Source organism: Haemaphysalis longicornis, unplaced genomic scaffold (genome assembly GCF_048455015.1).
Source record: "Haemaphysalis longicornis isolate Haplotype H1 unplaced genomic scaffold, Haemaphysalis longicornis Haplotype H1 scaffold_6, whole genome shotgun sequence".
Taxonomy (NCBI): domain Eukaryota; kingdom Metazoa; phylum Arthropoda; class Arachnida; order Ixodida; family Ixodidae; genus Haemaphysalis; species Haemaphysalis longicornis.
Window position 1 is genome coordinate 205,850,158 of NW_027526407.1, and position 21,519 is coordinate 205,871,676.

Genomic DNA, 21,519 nt, shown 5'->3' on the forward strand with positions numbered 1-21,519 from the left:
CGGCATAACAGAAGCGACTCAGAACTGGCACAGACCGGGGGAATCCGACTGTCTAATTAAACCAAACATTGCTAGGGCCGCTGGTCGGTGCTGACGCAATGTGATTTGTGCCCAGTGCTCTGAATGTCAACGTCAAGAAATATAAAAAAGCGCCGGTAGACGGCGGGAGTAACTATGACTGTAACCGGAGCGACCGAGCATGGACCAGCGTCGGGGTTTTCTTGTGGAAAGCCACCGCTGTTGTTGTTTCCATGGGCTTCGTGCATGGAGGTTCTTGCTTCAGCCGGCATAACAGAAGCGACTCAGAACTGGCACAGACCGGGGGAATGCGACTGTCTAATTAAAACAAAGCATTGCTAGGGCCGCTGGTTGGTGCTGACGCAATGTGATTTGTGCACAGTGCTCTGAATATCAACGTGAAGAAATATAAAAAAGCGCGGGTAGACGGCGGGAGTAACTATGACTCTGAAAGCGGAGCGAACTAGCCCGGATTAGTGTCGGGGCCTTCCTGTGGAAAGCCACCGCTGTTGTTGTTTCCATGGGCTTCGCGCATGGAGGTTCTTGCTTCAGCCGGCAGAACAGAGTTGACTCAGAACTAGCACAAACTGGGGGAGTCCAACTGTCTAATTAAAACAAAGCATTGCTAGGGCCGCTGGTGGGTGCTGACGCAATTTGATTTGTGCACAGTGCTCTGAATGTCAACGTAAAGAAAAATAAAAAAGCGTGGGTAAACGGCAGGAGTAACTATGGCTCTATAAACGTGCGGCCGAGCCCGGACCAGCGTCGGGACCTTCCTGTAGAAAGCCACCGCTGTTGTTGTTTCCATGGGCTTCGTGCATGGAGGTTCTTGCTTCAGCCGGCATAACAGAAGCGACTCAGAACTGGCACAGACCGGGGGAATCGGACTGTCTAATTAAAACAAGGCATTGCTAGGGCCGCTGGTTGGTGCTGACACAATGTGATTTGTGCCCAGTGCTCTGAATGTCAACTTGAAGAAATATAAAAAAGCGCAGGTAGACGGCGTGAGTAACTATGACTCTATAAGCGGTGCGACCGAGCCCAAACCAGCGTCGGGACCTTCCTGTGGAAAGCCACCGCGGTTGTTGTTTCCATGGGCTTCGCGCATGGAGGTTCTTGCTTCAGCCGGCAGAACAGAGGCGACTCAGAACTGGCACAGACCGGGGAATCTGACTGTCTAATTAAAACAAAGCATTGATAGGGCCGCTGGTCGGTGCTAACGCAATGTGATTTCTGCCCTGTGCTCTAAATGTCAAAGTGAAAAAATATAAAAAAAAGGCCGGGTAGACGGCGAGAGTAACTATGACTCTATAAGCGGAGCGTCCTAGCCCGGACCAGCGTCGGGACCGTCCTGTGGAAAGCCACCGCTGTTGTTGTTTCCATGGGCTTCGCACAAGGAGGTTCTTGCTTCAGCCGGCAGAACAGAGCCGACTCAGAACTGGCACAGACCGGGGGAATCCGACTAAATAATTAAAACAAATCATTGCGAGCGCCGCTGGTCCGTGCTTACGCAATGTGATTTCTACCCTGTGCTCTAAATGTCAAGGTAAAGAAATATATGGAAAAGCGGGGATAAACGGCGGGAGTAACTATGGCTCTAAAGCGGTGCACTTGAGCCCGGACCAGCGTCGGAACCTTCCTGTGGACAGCCACAGCTGTACTTATTTCCATGGGCTTCGCGCCTGGAGGTTCTTGCTACAGCCGGCAGAACAGAGCCGACTCAGAACTGGCACAGATCAGGGGAGTCTGACTGTCTAATTAAAACAAAGCATTGCTAGGGCCGCTGGTCGGTGCTGACGCAATGTGATTTCTGCCCTGTGCTCTAAATGTCAACGTAAAGAAATATATGGAAAAGCGCGGGTAAACGGTGGGAGTAACTATAGCTCCATAAGCGGTGCAGCGGAGCCCGGACCAGCGCAGGAACCTTCCTGTGGAAAGCCACAGCTGTACGTATTTCCATGGGCTTCGTGCATGGAGGTTCTTGCTTCAGCCGGCATAACAGAAGCGACTCAGAACTGGCACAGACCGGGGGAATCCGACTGTCTAATTAAAACAAAACATTGCTAGGGCCGCTGGTCGGTGCTGACGCATAGTGATTTGTGCCCAGTGCTCTGAATGTCAACGTGAAGAAATATAAAAAAGCGCGGGTAAACGGCAGGAGTAACTATAGCTCTATAAACGTGCGGCCGAGCCCGGACCAGCGTGGGGACCTTCCTGTGGAAAGCCACTGCTGTTATGGTTTCCATGGGCTTCGTGCATGGAGGTTCTTGCTTCAGCAGGCATAAAAAAAGCGAATCAGAACTGGCACAAACTGGGGGAATCCGACTGTCTAATTAAAACAAAGCATTGCTAGGGCCGCTGGTCGGTGCTGACGCAATGTGATTTGTGCACAGTGCTTTGAATGTCAACGTGAAGAAATATAAAAAAGCGCGGGTAGACGGCGGGAGTAACTATAACTCTATAAGCGGTGCGACCGAGCCCGGACCAGCGTGGGGACCTTCCTGTGGAAAGCCACTGCTGTTATGGTTTCCATGGGCTTCGTGCATGGAGGTTCTTGCTTCAGCCGGCATAAAAGAAGCGAATCAGAACTGGCACAAACTGGGGGAATCCGACTGTCTAATTAAAACAAAGCATTGCTAGGGCCGCTGGTGGGTGCTGACGCAATGTGATTTGTGCACAGTGCTCTGAATGTCAACGTGAAGAAATATAAAAAAGCGCGGGTAAACGGCAGGATAACTATGGCTCTATAAACGTGCGGCCGAGCCCGGACAAGCGTGGGGACCTTCCTGTGGAAATCCACTGCTGTGTTGGTTTCCATGGGCTTCGTGCATGGAGGTTCTTGCTTCAGCCAACATAAAAGAAGCGAATCAGAACTGGCACAAACTGGGGGAATCCGACTGTCTAATTAAAACAAAGCATTGCTAGGGACGCTGGTCGGTGCTGACGCAATGTGATTTGTGCACAGTGCTTTGAATGTCAACGTGAAGAAATATAAAAAAGCGCGGGTAGACGGCGGGAGTAACTATAACTCTATAAGCAGTGCGACCGAGCCCTGAACAGCGTCGGGACCTTCCTGTGGAAAGCCGCCGCTGTTGTTGTTTCCATGGGCTTCCCGCCTGGAGCTTCTTGCCTCAGCCGACAGAACAGAGGCGACTCAGAACTGGCACAGACCGGGGAATCTGTCTAATTAAAACAAAGCATTGCGAGCGCCGCTGGGCGGTGCTGACGCAATGTGATTTCTGCCCTGTGCTCTAAATGTCAACGTAAAGACATATATGGAAAAGCGCGGGTAAACGGCGGGAGTAACTATAGCTCTATAAGCGGTGCAGCGGAGCCCGGAACAGCGCCTGAACCTTCCTGTGGAAAGCCACAGCTGTACTTATTTCCATGGGCTTCGCGCCTGGAGGTTCTTGCCTCAGCCGGCAGAACAGAGCCGACTCAGAACTGGCACAGACCAGGGGAACCCGACTGTCTACTTAAAACAAAGCATTGCTAGGGCCGCTGGTCGGTCCTGACGCAATGTGATTCGTGCCCAGTGCTCTGAATGTCAACGTGAAGAAATATAAAAAAGCCCGGGTAGACGGCGGGAGTAACTATGACTCTATAAGCGGTACGACATAGCCCGGACCAGCGTCGGAACCTTTCTGTGGACAGCCACAGCTGTACCTATTTCCATGGGCTTCGCGCCTGGAGGTTCTTGCTACAGCCGGCAGAACAGAGCCGACTCAGTACTGGCACAGACCGGGGGAATCTAACTGTCTAATTAAAACAAAGCATTGCTAGGGCCGCTGGTCGGTGCTGACGCAATGTGATTTCTGCCCCGTGCTCTAAATGTCAACGTAAAGAAATATACGGAAAAGCGCGGGTAAACGGCGGGAGTAACTATAGCTTTTTTAGCGGTGCAGCACAGCCCGGACCAGCGTCGGAACCTTCCTGTGGAAAGCCACAGCTGTACTTCTTTCCATTGGCTTTGCGCCTGGAGGTTCTTGCATCAGCCGACAGAACAGAGCGGACTCAGAACTGGCACAGATCGGGGCAATCTGTCTAATTAAATCAAAGCATTGCTAGGGCCGCTGGTCGGGGCTGACGCAATGTGATTTGTGCCCAGTGCTCTGAATGTCAACGTTAAGAAATATAAAAAAGCGCGGGTAGACGGCTTGAGTAACTATGACTCTATAAACGATGCGACCGAGTCCGGACCAGCGTCGGGACCTTCCTGTGGAAAGCCACAGCTGTGCTAGTTTCCATGGGCTTCGCGCCTGGAGGTTCTCGCTTCGGCTGGCTGAAAAGAGCTTAAAACGAAGCATTGCGAGCGCCGCTGGTCGTTGCTATCGCAATGTGATTTCTGCCCTGTGCTCTGAATGTCAACGTGAAGAAATATAAAGAAGTGTAGGTAGACGGCGCGAGTGGCCGAGCAGGGACCAGCGTCGGGACCTTCCTGTGGAAAGCCACAGCTGTGCTAGTTTCCATGGGCTTCGCGCCTGGAGGTTCTTGCTTCAGCCGGCTCAACGGAGCCGACTCGGAACTGGCACTGACCGGGGGAATCCGACTGTCTAATTAAAACAAAGCATTGCTAGGGCCGCTGGTCGGTGCTGACGCAATGTGATTTCTACCCTGTGCTCTAAATGTCAACGTGAAGAAATATAAAAATGCTCGAGTAAACGGCGGGAGTAACTATGCCTCTATAAGCGGTGCGACCGAGCCCGGACCAGCGTCGGGACCTTACTGTGGAAAGCCACCGCTGTTGTTGCTTCCATGGGCTTCGCGCATGGAGGTTCTTGCTTCAGCCGGCAGAACAGAGGCGACTCAGAACTGGCACAGACCGGGGGAATCCGCCTGTCTAATTAAAACAAAGCATTGCTAGGGCCACTGGTCGGTGCTGACGCAATGTGATTTGTGCCCAGTGCTCTGAATGTCAACGTGAAGAAATATAAAAAAGCGCGGGTAGACGGCGGGAGTAACTATAACTCTGTAAGCGGGGCGACCTAGCCTGGACCAGCGCCGGGACCTTTCTGTGGAAAGCCACCGCTGTTGTTGTTTCCATGGGCTTCGCACATGGAGGTTCTTGCTTCAGCCGGCAGAACAGAGCCGACTCAGAACTGGCACAGACCGGGGGAATCCGACTGTATAATTAAAACAAATCATTGCGAGCGCCGCTGGTCCGTGCTTACGCAATGTGATTTCTGCCCTCTGCTCTAAATGTCAAAGTAAAGAAATTTATTGAAAAGCGTGGGTAAACGGCGGGAGTAACTATGGCTCTATAAGCGGTGCACCCGAGCCCGGACCAGCGTCGGAACCTTCCTGTGGACAGCCACAGCTGTACTTATTTCCATGGGCTTCGCGCCTGGAGGTTCTTGCTACAGCCGGCAGAACAGAGCCGACTCAGAACTGGCACAGATCAGGGGAGTCTGACTGTCTAATTAAAACAAAGCATTGCTAGGGCCGCTGGTCGGTGCTGACGCAATGTGATTTCTGCCCTGTGCTCTAAATGTCAACGTAAAGAAATATATGGAAAAGCGCGGGTAAACGGCGGGAGTAACTATAGCTATATAAGCGGTGCAGCGGAGACCGGACCAGCATCGGAACCTTCCTGTGGAAAGCCACAGCTGTACTTATTTCCATGGGCTTCGCGCCTGGAGGTTCTTGCTACAGCCGGCAGAACAGAGTGGACTCAGAACTGGCACCGACCGGGGGAATCTGAATGTCTAATTAAAACAAAGCATTGCTAGGGCCGCTGGTTGGTGCTGACACAATGTGATTTGTGCCCAGTGCTCTGAATGTCAACTTGAAGAAATATAAAAAAGTGCAGGTAGACGGCGTGAGTAACTATGACTCTATAAGCGGTGCGACCGAGCCTGGACCAGCGTCGGGACCTTCCTGTGGAAAGCCACTGCTGTTGTTGTTTCCATGGGCTTCGCACATGGAGGTTCTTGCTTCAGCCGGCAGAACAGAGCCGACTCGGAACTGGCACAGACCGGGGGAATCCGACTGTATAATTAAAACAAATCATTGCGAGCGCCGCTGGTCCGTGCTTACGCAATGTGATTTCTGCCCTGTGCTCTAAATGTCAACGTAAAGAAATATATGGAAAACCGTGTGTAAACGGCGGGAGTAACTATGGCTCTATAAGCGGTGCAGCGGAGCCCGGACCAGCGTCGGAACCTTCCTGTGGAAAGCGACAGCTGTACTTATTTCCATGGGCTTCGCGCCTGGAGGTTCTTGCTACAGCCGGCAGAACAGAGTGGTCTCAGAACTGGCACCGACCGGGGGAAACTGAATGTCGAATTAAAACAAAGCATTGCTAGGGCCGCTGGTCGAGGCTGACACAATGTGATTTCTGCCCTGTGCTCTAAATGTCAACGTGAAGAAAAATAAAAAAAAGCGTGGGTAAACGGTGGGAGTAACTATGGCTCTATAAGCGGTGCGGCCGAACCCGGACCAGCGTCGGGACCTTCCTATGGAAAGCCATAGCTGTGCTTGTTTCCATGGGCTTCGCACATGGAGGTTCTTGCTTCAGCCGGCATAACAGAAGCGACTCAGAACTGGCACAGACCGGGGGAATCCGACTGTCTAATTAAAAAAAAGCATTGCTAGGGCGGCTGATTGGTGCTGACGCAATGTGATTTGTGCACAGTGCTCTGAATGTCAACGTAAAGAAATATAAATAAGCGCGGGGAGACGGCGGGAGCAACTATGACTCTATAAGCGGTGCGACCGAGCCCGGACCAGCGTCGGCACCTTCCTGTGGAAAGCCACCGCTGTTGTTGTTTCCATGGGCTTCGCACATGGAGGTTCTTGCTTCAGCCGGCAGAACAGAGCCGACTCGGAACTGGCACAGACCGGGGGAATCCGACTGTATAATTAAAACAAATCATTGCGAGCGCCGCGTGTCCGTGCTTACGCAATGTGATTTCTGCCCTGTGCTCTAAATGTCAACGTGAAGAAATATAAAAAACCGCGGGTAAACGGCGGGAGTAACTATGGCATTATAAGCGGTGTGGCCGAGCCCGGACCAGCGTCGGGACCTTTCTGTGGAAAGCCACTGCCGTTGTTGTTTCCATGGGCTTCGTGCATGGAGGTTCTTGCTTCAGCCGGCATAACAGAAGCGACTCAGAACTGGCACAGACCGGGGGAATCTGAATGTCTAATTAAAACAAAGCATTGCTAGGGCCGCTGGTCGAGGCTGACACAATGTGATTTCTGCCCTGTGCTCTAAATGTCAACGTGAAGAAAAATAAAAAAGCGTGGGTAAACGGTGGGAGTAACTATGGCGCTATAAGCGGTGCGGCCGAACCCGGACCAGCGTCGGGACCTTCCTGTGGAAAGCCATAGCTCTGCTTGTTTCCATGAGCTTCGCGCATGGAGGTTCTTGCTTCAGCCGGCATAACAGAAGCGACTCAGAACTGGCACAGACCGGGGGAATCCGACTGTCTAATTAAAACAAAGCATTGCTAGGGCCGCTGATTGGTGATGACCCAATGTGATTTGTGCACAGTGCTCTGAATGTCAACGTAAAGAAATATAAATAAGCGCGGGGAGACGGCGGGAGTAACTATGACTCTATAAGCGGTGCAGCCGAGCCCGTACCAGCGTCGGAACCTTCCTATGGACAGCCACAGCTGTACCTATTTCCATGGGCTTCGCGCCTGGAGGTTCTTGCCTCAGCCGGCAGAACAGAGCCGACTCAGAACTGGCACAGACCAGGGGAACCCGACTGTCTACTTAAAACAAAGCATTGCTAGGGCCGCTGGTCGGTGCTGACGCATTGTGATTTCTGCCCTGTGCTCTAAATGTCAACGTGAAGAAATATAAAAAACCGCGGGTAAACGGCAGGAGTATAACTATGGCTCTATAAACGTGCGGCCGAGCCCGGACCAGCGTCGGGCCCTTCCTGTGGAAAGCCACTGCTGTTGTTGTTTCCATGGGCTTCGCGCCAGGAGGTTCTTGCTTCAGCCGGCAGAAAAGAGCTGACTCAGAACTGGCAAGACCGGGGAACCTGACTGTCTAATTAAAACAAAGCATTGCGAGCGCCGCTGGGCGGTGCTGACGCAATGTGATTTCTGCCCTGTGCTCTAAATGTCAACGTAAAGACATATATGGAAAAGCGTGGGTAAACGGCGGGAGTACCTATGGCTCTATAAGCGGTGCACCCGAGCCCGGACCAGCGTCGGAACCTTCCTGTGGACAGCCACAGCTGTACTTATTTCCATGGGCTTCGCGCCTGGAGGTTCTTGCTACAGCCGGCAGAACAGAGCCGACTCAGAACTGGCACAGATCAGGGGAGTCTGACTGTCTAATTAAAACAAAGCATTGCTAGGGCCGCTGGTCGGTGCTGACGCAATGTGATTTTTGCCCTGTGCTCAAATGTCAACGTAAAGAAATATATGGAAAAGCGCGGGTAAACGGCGGGAGTAACTATAGCTATATAAGCGGTGCAGCGGAGCCCGGACCAGCGTCGGAACCTTCCTGTGGAAAGCCACAGCTGTACTTATTTCCATGGGCTTCGCGCCTGGAGGTTCTTGCTACAGCCGGCAGAACAGAGTGGACTCAGAACTGGCACCGACCGGGGGAATCTGACTGTCTAATTAAAACAAAGCATTGCTAGGGCCGCTGGTCGGTGCTGACGCAATGTGATTTCTGCCCTGTGCTCTAAATGTCAACGTAAAGAAATATATGGAAAAGCGCGGGTAAACGGCGGGAGTAACTATAGCTCTATAAGCGGTGCAGCGGAGCCCGGGCTAGCGCCGGTACCTTCCTGTGAAAAGCCACAGCTGTACTTATTTTCATGGGCTTCGCGCCTGGAGGTTCTTGCCTCAGCCGGCAGAACCGAGCCGACTCAGAACTCGCACAGACCAGGAAAACCCGACTGTCTACTTAAAACAAAGCATTGCTAGGGCCGCTGGTCGGTGCTGACGCAATGTGATTTCTTTCCTGTGCTCTAAATGTCAATGTGAAGGAATATAAAAAAGCGCGGGTAAACGGCGGGAGTAACTATGGCGCTAAAAGCGGTGTGGCCGAGCCCGGACCAGCGTCGGGACTTTTCTGTGGAAAGCCACTGCCGTTGTTGTTTCCATGGGCTTCGTGCATGGAGGTTCTTGCTTCAGCCGGCATAACAGAGCCGACTCAGAACTGGCACAGACCGGGGGAATCCGACTGTATAATTAAAACAAATCATTGCGAGCGCCGCTGGTCCGTTCTTACGCAATGTGATTTTTGCCCTGTGCTCTAAATGTCAACGTAAAGAAATATATGGAAAAGCGTGGGTAAACGGCGGGAGTAACTATGGCTCTATAAGCGGTGCACCCGAGCCCGGACCAGCGTCGGAACCTTCCTGTGGACAGCCACAGCTGTACTTATTTCCATGGGCTTCGCGCCTGGAGGTTCTTGCTACAGCCGGCAGAACAGAGCCGACTCAGAACTGGCACAGATCAGGGGAGTCTGACTGTCTAATTACAACAAAGCATTGTAAGGGCCACTGGTCGGTGCTGACGCAATGTGATTTCTGCCCTGTGCTCTAAATGTCAACGTGAAAAAAAATAAAAAAGCGTGGGTAAACGGTGGGAGTAACTATGGCTCTATAAGCGGTGCGGCCGAACCCGGACCAGCGTCGGGACCTTCCTGTGGAAAGCCATAGCTGTGCTTGTTTCCATGGGCTTCGCGCATGGAGGTTCTTGCTTCAGCCGGCATAACAGAAGCGACTCAGAACTGGCACAGACCGGGGGAATCCGACTGTCTTACTAAAACAAAGCATTGCTAGGGCCGCTGATTGGTGCTGACGCAATGTGATTTGTGCACAGTGCTCTGAATGTCAACGTAAAGAAATATAAATAAGCGCGGGGAGACGGCGGGAGTAACTATGCCTCTATAAGCGGTGCAGCCGAGCCCGTACCAGCGTCGGAACCTTCCTATGGACAGCCACAGCTGTACCTATTTCCATGGGCTTCGCGCCTGGAGGTTCTTGCCTCAGCCGGCAGAACAGAGCCGACTCAGAACTGGCACAGACCAGGGGAACCCGACTGTCTACTTAAAACAAAGCATTGCTAGGGCCGCTGGTCGGTGCTGACGCATTGTGATTTCTGCCCTGTGCTCTAAATGTCAACGTGAAGAAATATAAAAAACCGCGGGTAAACGGCAGGAGTAACTATAGCTCTATAAACGTGCGGCCGAGCCCGGACCAGCGTCGGGACCTTCCTGTGGAAAGCCACTGCCGTTGTTGTTTCCATGGGCTTCGTGCATGGAGGTTCTTGCTACAGCCGGCAGAACAGAGCCGACTCAGAACTGGCACAGATCAGGGGAGTCTGTTTAATTAAAACAAAGCATTGCTAGGGCCGCTGGTCGGTGCTGACGCAATGTGATTTCTGCCCTGTGCTCTAAATGTCATCGTAAAGAAATATATGCAAAAGCGCGGGTAAACGGCCGGAGTAACTATAGCTATATAAGCGGTGCAGCGGAGCCCGGACCAGCATCGGAACCTTCCTGTGGAAAGCCACAGCTGTACTTATTTCCATGTGCTTCGCGCCTGGAGGTTCTTGCTACAGCCGGCAGAACAGAGTGGACTCAGAACTGGCACAGATCAGGGGAGTCTGACTGTTTAATTAAAACAAAGCATTGCTAGGGCCGCTGGTCGAGGCTGACACAATGTGATTTCTGCCCTGTGCTCTGAATGTCCACGTGAAGAAATATAAAAAAGCGCGGGTAGACGGCGGGAGTAACTATGACTCTGTAGGCGGCGCGACCGATCCCGGACCAGCGTCGGGACCTTCCTGTGGAAAGCCACCGCTGTTGTTGTTTCCATGGGCTTCGCGCATTAAGGTTCTTGCTTCAGCCGGCAGAACAGAGCCGACTCAGAACTGGCACAGACCGGGGGAATCCGACTGTATAATTAAAACAAATCATTGCGAGCGCCGCTGGTCCGTGCTTCCGCAATGTGATTTCTGCCCTGTGCTCTAAATGTCAACGTAAAGAAATATATGGAAAAGCGTGGGTAAACGGCGAGAGTAACTATGGCTGTATAAGCGGTGCACCCGAGCCCGGAACAGCGTCGGAACCTTCATGTGGACAGCCACAGCTGTACTTATTTCTATGGGCTTCGCGCCTGGAGGTTCTTGCTACAGCCGGCAGAACGGAGCCGACTCAGAACTGGCACAGATCAGGGGAGTCTGACTGTCTAATTAAAACAAAGCATTGCTAGGGCCGCTGGTCGGTGCTGACGCAATGTGATTTCTGCCCTGTGCACTAAATGTCAACGTGAAGAAAAATAAAAACGCGTGGGTAAACGGTGGGAGTAACTATGGCTCTATAAGCGGTGCGGCCGAACTCGGACCAGCGTCGGGACCTTCCTGTGGAAAGCCACAGCTGTGCTTGTTTCCAAGGGCTTCGCGCCAGGAGGTTCTTGCTTCAGCCGGCAGAAAAAAGCCCACTCAGAACTGGCACAGACCGGGGGAATCCGACTGTCTAAATAAAACAAAGCATTGCGAGCGCCGCTGGTCGGTGCTGACGCATTGTGATTTGTGCCCAGTGCTCTGAATGTCAACGTGAAGAAATATAAAAAAGCGCGGGTAGACGGCGGGAGTAACTATGACTCTGTAAGCGGAGCGACCTAGCCTGGACCAGCGTCGGGACCTTCCTGTGGAAAGCCACCGCTGTTGTTGTTTCCATGGGCTTCGGACATGGAGGTTCTTGCTTCAGCCGGCAGAACAGAGGTGACTCAGAACTGGCACAGACCGGGGGAATCCGACTGTCTTATTAAAACAAAGCATTGCTAGGGCCACTGGTTGGTGCTGACGCAATGTGATTCGTGCCAGTGCTCTGAATGTCAACGTAAAGAAATATAAAAAGCGCGGGTAGACGGCGGGAGTAACTATGGCTCTATAAACGTGCGGCCGAGCCCGGACCAGCGTCGGGACCTTCCTGTGGAAAGCCACTGCTGTTGTTGTTTCCATGGGCTTCGTGCATGGAGGTTCTTGCTTCAGCCGGCATAAAAGAAGCGAATCAGAACTGGCACAAACTGGGGGAATCCGACTGTCTAATTAAAACAAAGCATTGCTAAGGCCGCTGGTCAGTGCTGACGCAATGTGATTTGTGCACAGTGCTTTGAATGTCAACGTGAAGAAATATAAAAAAGTGCGGGTAGACCGCAGGAGTAACTATAACTCTATAAGCGGTGCGACCGAGCCCGGACCAGCGTTGGGACCTTCCTGTGGAAAGCCACCGCTGTTGTTGTTTCCATGGGCTTCGCGCATGGAGGTTCTTGCCTCAGCCGGCAGATCAGAGCCGACTCAGAACTGGCACAGACCAGGGCAACCCGACTGTCTACTTAAAACAAAGCATTGCTAGGGCCGCTGGTCGGTGCTGACGCAATGTGATTTCTGCCCTGTGCTCTAAATGTCTACGTAAAGGAATATAAAAAAGCGCGGGTAAACGGCGGGAGTAACTATGGCTCTATAAGCGGTGTCGCCGAGCCCAGACCAGCGTCGGGATCTTTCTGTGGAAAGCCACCGCTGTTGTTGTTTCCATGGGCTTCGCGCATGGAGGTTCTTGCTTCAGCCGCAAGAACAGAGCCGACTCAGAACTGGCACAGACCGGGGGAATCCGACTGTCTAATTAAAACAAATCATTGCGAGCGCCGCTGGTCCGTGCTGACGCAATGTGATTTGTGCACAGTGCTCTGAATGTCAACGTAAAGAAATATAAATAAGCGCGGGTAAACGACGGGAGTAACTATGGCTTTATAAGCGGTGCAGCCGAGCCCGTACCAGCGTCGGAACCTTCCTGTGGACAGCCACAGCTGTACCTATTTCCATGGGCTTCGCGCCTGGAGGTTCTTGCTACAGCCGGCAGAACAGAGCCGACTCAGAACTGGCACAGACCGGGGGAATCTGACTGTCTAATTAAAACAAAGCATTGCTAGGGCCGCTGGTCGGTGCTGACGCAATGTGATTTCTGCCCTGTGCTCCAAATATCAACGTAAAGAAATATATAGAAAAGCGTGGGTAAACGGCGGGAGTAACTATAGCTCTAAAAGCGGTGCAGCGGAGCCCGGACCAGCGTCGGAACCTTGCTGTGGAAAGCCACAGCTGTAATTATTTCCATGGGCTTCGCGCCTGGAGGTTCTTGCTACAGCCGGCAGAACAGAGTGGACTCAGAACTGGCACCGACCGGGGGAATCTGAATGTCTAATTAAAACAAAGCATTGCTAGGGCCGCTGGTCGAGGCTGACACAATGTGATTTCTGCCCTGTGCTCTAAATGTCAACGTAAAGAAAAATAAAAAAGCGTGGGTAAACGGTGGGAGTAACTATGGCTCTATAAGCTGTGCGGCCGAACCCGGACCAGCGTCGGGACCTTCCAGTGGAACGCCACAGCTGTGCTTGTTTCCATGGGCTTCGCGCCAGGAGGTTCTTGCTTCAGCTGGCAGAAAAAAGCCCACTCAGAACAGGCACAGACCGGGGGAATCCGACTGTCTAAATAAAACAAAGCATTTCGAGCGCCGCTGGTTGGTGCTGACGCATTGTGATTTGTGCCCAAGTGCTCTGAATGTCAACGTAAAGAAATATAAAAAAGCGCGGGTAGACGGCGGGAGTAACTATGACTCTTTAAGCGGCGCTACCGAGTTTGGACCAGCGTCGAGACCTTTTTGTGGAAAGCCACCGCTGTTGTTGTTTCCATGGGCTTCCCGCCTGGAGCTTCTTGCCTCAGCCGACAGAACAGAGGCGACTCAGAACTGGCACAGACCGGGGGAATGCGACTGTCTAATTAAAACAAAGCATTGCTAGTGCCGCTGGTTGGTGCTGACGCAATGTGATTTGTGCACAGTGCTCTGAATGTCCACGTGAAGAAATATAAAAAGCGCGGGTAGACTGCGGGAGTAACTATGACTCTTTAAGCGGCGCTACCGAGTTTGGACCAGCGTCGAGACCTTTTTGTGGAAAGCCACCGCTGTTGTTGTTTCCATGGGCTTCCCGCCTGGAGCTTCTTGCCTCAGCCGACAGAACAGAGGCGACTCAGAACTGGCACAGACCGGGGGAATCCGACTGTCTAATTAAAACAAAGCATTGCTAGGGCCGCTGGTTGGTGCTGACGAAATGTGATTTCTGCCTTGTGCTCTAAATGTCAACGTAAAGACATATGGAAAAGCGCGGGTAAACGGCGGGAGTAACTATAGCTCTATAAGCAGTGCAGCGGAGCCCGGACCACCGCCGGAACCTTCCTGTGGAAAGCCACAGCTGTACTTATTTCCATGGGCTTCGCGCCTGGAGGTTCTTGCCTCAGCCGGCAGAACAGAGCCGACTCAGAACTGGCACAGACCAGGGGAACCCGACTGTCTACTTAAAACAAAGCATTGCTAGGGCCGCTGGTCGGTGCTGACGCAATGTGATTTCTGCCCTGTGCTCCAAATATCAACGTAAAGAAATATATAGAAAAGCGCGGGTAAACGGCGGGAGTAACTATGGCTCTATAAGCAGTGCAGCCGAGCCCGGACCAGCGTCGGAACCTTCCTGTGGACAGCCACAGCTGTACCTATTTCCATGGGCTTCGCGACTGGAGGTTCTTGCTACAGCCGGCAGAACAGAGCCGACTCAAAACTGGCACAGACCAGGGGAACCCGACTGTCTACTTAAAACAAAGCATTGCTAGGGCCGCTGGTCGGTGCTGACGCAATGTGATTTGTGCCCAGTGCTCTGAATGTCAACGTGAAGAAATATAAAAAAGCGCGGGTAGACGGCGGGAGTAACTATGACTCTGTAAGCGGAGCGACCAAGCCCGGACCAGCGTCGGGGTTTTCCTGTGGAAAGCCACCGCTGTTGTTGTTTCCATGGGCTTCGCGCATGGAGGTTCTTGCTTCAGCCGCAAGAACAGAGCCGACTCAGAACTGGCACAGACCGGGGGAATCCGACTGTCTAATTAAAACAAATCATTGCGAGCGCCGCTGGTCCGTGCTGACGCAATGTGATTTGTGCACAGTGCTCTGAATGTCAACGTAAAGAAATATAAATAAGCGCGGGTAAACGACGGGAGTAACTATGGCTTTATAAGCGGTGCAGCCGAGCCCGTACCAGCGTCGGAACCTTCCTGTGGACAGCCACAGCTGTACCTATTTCCATGGGCTTCGCGCCTGGAGGTTCTTGCTACAGCCGGCAGAACAGAGCCGACTCAGAACTGGCACAGACCGGGGGAATCTGACTGTCTAATTAAAACAAAGCATTGCTAGGGCCGCTGGTCGGTGCTGACGCAATGTGATTTCTGCCCTGTGCTCCAAATATCAACGTAAAGAAATATATAGAAAAGCGTGGGTAAACGGCGGGAGTAACTATAGCTCTAAAAGCGGTGCAGCGGAGCCCGGACCAGCGTCGGAACCTTGCTGTGGAAAGCCACAGCTGTAATTATTTCCATGGGCTTCGCGCCTGGAGGTTCTTGCTACAGCCGGCAGAACAGAGTGGACTCAGAACTGGCACCGACCGGGGGAATCTGAATGTCTAATTAAAACAAAGCATTGCTAGGGCCGCTGGTCGAGGCTGACACAATGTGATTTCTGCCCTGTGCTCTAAATGTCAACGTAAAGAAAAATAAAAAAGCGTGGGTAAACGGTGGGAGTAACTATGGCTCTATAAGCTGTGCGGCCGAACCCGGACCAGCGTCGGGACCTTCCAGTGGAACGCCACAGCTGTGCTTGTTTCCATGGGCTTCGCGCCAGGAGGTTCTTGCTTCAGCTGGCAGAAAAAAGCCCACTCAGAACAGGCACAGACCGGGGGAATCCGACTGTCTAAATAAAACAAAGCATTTCGAGCGCCGCTGGTCGGTGCTGACGCATTGTGATTTGTGCCCAAGTGCTCTGAATGTCAACGTAAAGAAATATAAAAAAGCGCGGGTAGACGGCGGGAGTAACTATGACTCTTTAAGCGGCGCTACCGAGTTTGGACCAGCGTCGAGACCTTTTTGTGGAAAGCCACCGCTGTTGTTGTTTCCATGGGCTTCCCGCCTGGAGCTTCTTGCCTCAGCCGACAGAACAGAGGCGACTCAGAACTGGCACAGACCGGGGGAATGCGACTGTCTAATTAAAACAAAGCATTGCTAGTGCCGCTGGTTGGTGCTGACGCAATGTGATTTGTGCACAGTGCTCTGAATGTCCACGTGAAGAAATATAAAAAGCGCGGGTAGACTGCGGGAGTAACTATGACTGTTTAAGCGGCGCTACCGAGTTTGGACCAGCGTCGAGACCTTTTTGTGGAAAGCCACCGCTGTTGTTGTTTCCATGGGCTTCCCGCCTGGAGCTTCTTGCCTCAGCCGACAGAACAGAGGCGACTCAGAACTGGCACAGACCGGGGGAATCCGACTGTCTAATTAAAACAAAGCATTGCTAGGGCCGCTGGTTGGTGCTGACGAAATGTGATTTCTGCCTTGTGCTCTAAATGTCAACGTAAAGACATATGGAAAAGCGCGGGTAAACGGCGGGAGTAACTATAGCTCTATAAGCAGTGCAGCGGAGCCCGGACCACCGCCGGAACCTTCCTGTGGAAAGCCACAGCTGTACTTATTTCCATGGGCTTCGCGCCTGGAGGTTCTTGCCTCAGCCGGCAGAACAGAGCCGACTCAGAACTGGCACAGACCAGGGGAACCCGACTGTCTACTTAAAACAAAGCATTGCTAGGGCCGCTGGTCGGTGCTGACGCAATGTGATTTCTGCCCTGTGCTCCAAATATCAACGTAAAGAAATATATAGAAAAGCGCGGGTAAACGGCGGGAGTAACTATGGCTCTATAAGCAGTGCAGCCGAGCCCGGACCAGCGTCGGAACCTTCCTGTGGACAGCCACAGCTGTACCTATTTCCATGGGCTTCGCGACTGGAGGTTCTTGCTACAGCCGGCAGAACAGAGCCGACTCAAAACTGGCACAGACCAGGGGAACCCGACTGTCTACTTAAAACAAAGCATTGCTAGGGCCGCTGGTCGGTGCTGACGCAATGTGATTTGTGCCCAGTGCTCTGAATGTCAACGTGAAGAAATATAAAAAAGCGCGGGTAGACGGCGGGAGTAACTATGACTCTGTAAGCGGAGCGACCAAGCCCGGACCAGCGTCGGGGTTTTCCTGTGGAAAGCCACCGCTGTTGTTGTTTCCATGGGCTTCGCGCATGGAGGTTCTTGCTTCAGCCGCAAGAACAGAGCCGACTCAGAACTGGCACAGACCGGGGGAATCCGACTGTCTAATTAAAACAAATCATTGCGAGCGCCGCTGGTCCGTGCTGACGCAATGTGATTTGTGCACAGTGCTCTGAATGTCAACGTAAAGAAATATAAATAAGCGCGGGTAAACGACGGGAGTAACTATGGCTTTATAAGCGGTGCAGCCGAGCCCGTACCAGCGTCGGAACCTTCCTGTGGACAGCCACAGCTGTACCTATTTCCATGGGCTTCGCGCCTGGAGGTTCTTGCTACAGCCGGCAGAACAGAGCCGACTCAGAACTGGCACAGACCGGGGGAATCTGACTGTCTAATTAAAACAAAGCATTGCTAGGGCCGCTGGTCGGTGCTGACGCAATGTGATTTCTGCCCTGTGCTCCAAATATCAACGTAAAGAAATATATAGAAAAGCGTGGGTAAACGGCGGGAGTAACTATAGCTCTCAAAGCGGTGCAGCGGAGCCCGGACCAGCGTCGGACCCTTGTTGTGGAAAGCCACAGCTGTAATTATTTCCATGGGCTTCGCGCCTGGAGGTTCTTGCTACAGCCGGCAGAACAGAGTGGACTCAGAACTGGCACCGACCGGGGGAATCTGAATGTGTAATTAAAACAAAGCATTGCTAGGGCCGCTGGTCGAGGCTGACACAATGTGATTTCTGCCCTGTGCTCTAAATGTCAACGTAAAGAAAAATAAAAAAGCGTGGGTAAACGGTGGGAGTAACTATAGCTCTATAAGCTGTGCGGCCGAACCCGGACCAGCGTCGGGACCTTCCAGTGGAAAGCCACAGCTGTGCTTGTTTCCATGGGCTTCGCGCCAGGAGGTTCTTGCTTCAGCCGGCAGAAAAAAGCCCACTCAGAACAGGCACAGACCGGGGGAATCCGACTGTCTAAATAAAACAAAGCATTTCGAGCGCCGCTGGTCGGTGCTGACGCATTGTGATTTGTGCCCAAGTGCTCTGAATGTCAACGTAAAGAAATATAAAAAAGCGCGGGTAGACGTAGGGAGTAACTATGACTCTGTAAGCGGAGCTACCTAGCCCGGACCAGCGTCGGGACCTTCTTGTGGAAAGCCACCGCTGTTGTTGTTTCCATGGGCTTCGCACATGGAGGATTTTGCTTCAGCCGGCAGAAAAGAGGCGACTCAGAACTGGCACAGGCCGGGGGAATGCGACTGTCTAATTAAAACAAAGCATTGCTGGTGCCGCTGGTTGGTGCTGACGCAATGTGATTTGTGCACAGTGCTCTGAATGTCCACGTGAAGAAATATAAAAAGCGCGGGTAGACTGCGGGAGTAACTATGACTCTGTAAGCGGCGCTACCGAGTTTGGACCAGCGTCGAGACCTTTTTGTGGAAAGCCACCGCTGTTGTTGTTTCCATGGGCTTCGCGCATGGAGGTTCTTGCTTCAGCCGGCAGAACAGAGACGACTCAGAACTGGCACAGACCGGGGAATCTGACTGTCTAATTAAAACAAAGCATTGATAGGGCCGCTGGTCGGTGCTGACGCAATGTGATTTCTGCCCTGTGCTCTAAATGTCAACGTGAAAAAATATAAAAAAAAGGTCGGGTAGACGGCGAGAGTAACTATGACACTATAAGCGGTGCGACCGATCCCGGACCAGAGTCGGGACCTTCCTGTGGAAAGCCGCCGCTGTTGTTGTTTCCATGGGTTTCCCGCCTGGAGCTTCTTGCCTCAGCCGGCAGAACAGAGCCGACTCAGAACTGGCACAGACCAGGGGAACCCGACTGTCTACTTAAAACAAAGCATTGCTAGGGCCGCTGGTCGGTGCTGACGCAATGTGATTTCTGCCCTGTGCTCCAAATATCAACGTAAAGAAATATATAGAAAAGCGCGGGTAAACGGCGGGAGTAACTATGGCTCTATAAGCAGTGCAGCCGAGCCCGGACCAGCGTCGGAACCTTCCTGTGGACAGCCACAGCTGTACCTATTTCCATGGGCTTCGCGACTGGAGGTTCTTGCTACAGCCGGCAGAACAGAGCCGACTCAGAACTGGCACAGACCAGGGGAACCCGACTGTCTACTTAAAACAAAGCATTGCTAGGGCCGCTGGTCCGTGCTGACGCAATGTGATTTCTGCCCTGTGCTCTAAATGTCAACGTGAAGAAATATAAAAAAGCGCGGGTAAACGGCGGCAGTAACTATGGCTCTATAAACGTGCGACCGAGCCCGGACCAGCGTCGGGACCTTCCTGTGGAAAGCCACTGCTGTTGTTGTTTCCATGGGCTTCGCGCATGGAGGTTCTTGCTTCAGCCGGCATAACAGAAGCGACTCAGAACTGGCACAGACCGATGGAATGCGACTGTCTAATTAAAACAAAGCATTGCTAGTGCCGCTGGTTGGTGCTGACACAATGTGATTTGTGCACAGTGCTCTGAATGTCCACGTGAAGAAATATAAAAAAGTGCGGGTAGACGGCGGGAGTAACTATGACTCTGTAAGCGGCGCGACCGATCCAGGACCAGCGTCGGGACCTTCCTGTGGAAAGCCACCGCTGTTGTTGTTTCCATGGGCTTCGCGCATTAAGGTTCTTGCTTCAGCCGGCAGAACACAGCGATTCAGAACTGGCACAGACCGGGGAATCTGACTGTCTAATTAAAACAAAGCATTGCTAGGGCCGCTGGTCGGTGCTGACGCAATGTGATTCGTGCCCAGTGGTCTGAATGTCAACGCGAAGAAATATAAAAAAGCGCGGGTAGACGGCGGGAGTAACTATGACTCTATAAGCGGTACGACATAGCCCGGACTAGCGTCGGAACCTTCCTGTGGACAGCCACAGCTGTACCTATTTCCATGGGCTTCGCGCCTGGAGGTTCTTGCTACAGCCGGCAGAACAGAGCCGACTCAGAACTGGCACAGACCGGGGGAATCTAACTGTCTAATTAAAACAAAGCATTGCTAGGGCCGCTGGTCGGTGCTGACGCAATGTGATTTCTGCCCCGTGCTTTAAATGTCAACGTAAAGACATATATGGAAAAGCGCGGGTAAACGGCGGGAGTAACTATAGCTCTATAAGCGCTGCAGCGGAGCCCGGACTAGCGCCGGAACCTTCCTGTGGACAGCCACAGCTGTACCTATTTCCATGGGCTTCGCGCCTGGAGGTTCTTGCCTCAGCCGGCAGAACAGAGCCGACTCAGAACTGGCACAGACCAGGGGAACCCGACTGTCTACTTTAAACAAAGCATTGCTAGGGCCGCTGGGCGGTGCTGACGCAATGTGATTTCTGCCCTGTGCTCCAAATATCAACGTGAAGGAATATAAAAAAGCGCGGGTAAACGGCGGGAGTAACTATGGCATTATAAGCGGTGTGGCCGAGCCCGGACCAGCGTCGGGACCTTTCTGTGGAAAGCCACTGCCGTTGTTGTTTCCATGGGCTTCGTGCATGGAGGTTCTTGCTTCAGCCGGCATAACAGAAGCGACTCAGAACTGGCACAGACCGGGGGAATCTGAATGTGTAATTAAAACAAAGCATTGCTAGGGCCGCTGGTCGAGGCTGACACAATGTGATTTCTGCCCTGTGCTCTAAATGTCAACGTGAAGAAAAATAAAAAAGCGTGGGTAAACGGTGGGAGTAACTATGGCGCTATAAGCGGTGCGGCCGAACCCGGACCAGCGTCGGGACCTTCCTGTGGAAAGCCATAGCTCTGCTTGTTTCCATGAGCTTCGCGCATGGAGGTTCTTGCTTCAGCCGGCATAACAGAAGCGACTCAGAACTGGCACAGACCGGGGGAATCCGACTGTCTAATTAAAACAAAGCATTGCTAGGGCCGCTGATTGGTGATGACGCAATGTGATTTGTGCACAGTGCTCTGAATGTCAACGTAAAGAAATATAAATAAGCGCGGGGAGACGGCGGGAGTAACTATGACTCTATAAGCGGTGCAGCCGAGCCCGTACCAGCGTCGGAACCTTCCTATGGACAGCCACAGCTGTACCTATTTCCATGGGCTTCGCGCCTGGAGGTTCTTGCCTCAGCCGGCAGAACAGAGCCGACTCAGAACTGGCACAGACCAGGGGAACCCGACTGTCTACTTAAAACAAAGCATTGCTAGGGCCGCTGGTCGGTGCTGACGCATTGTGATTTCTGCCCTGTGCTCTAAATGTCAACGTGAAGAAATATAAAAAACCGCGGGTAAACGGCAGGAGTATAACTATGGCTCTATAAACGTGCGGCCGAGCCCGGACCAGCGTCGGGCCCTTCCTGTGGAAAGCCACTGCTGTTGTTGTTTCCATGGGCTTCGCGCCAGGAGGTTCTTGCTTCAGCCGGCAGAAAAGAGCTGACTCAGAACTGGCAAGACCGGGGAATCT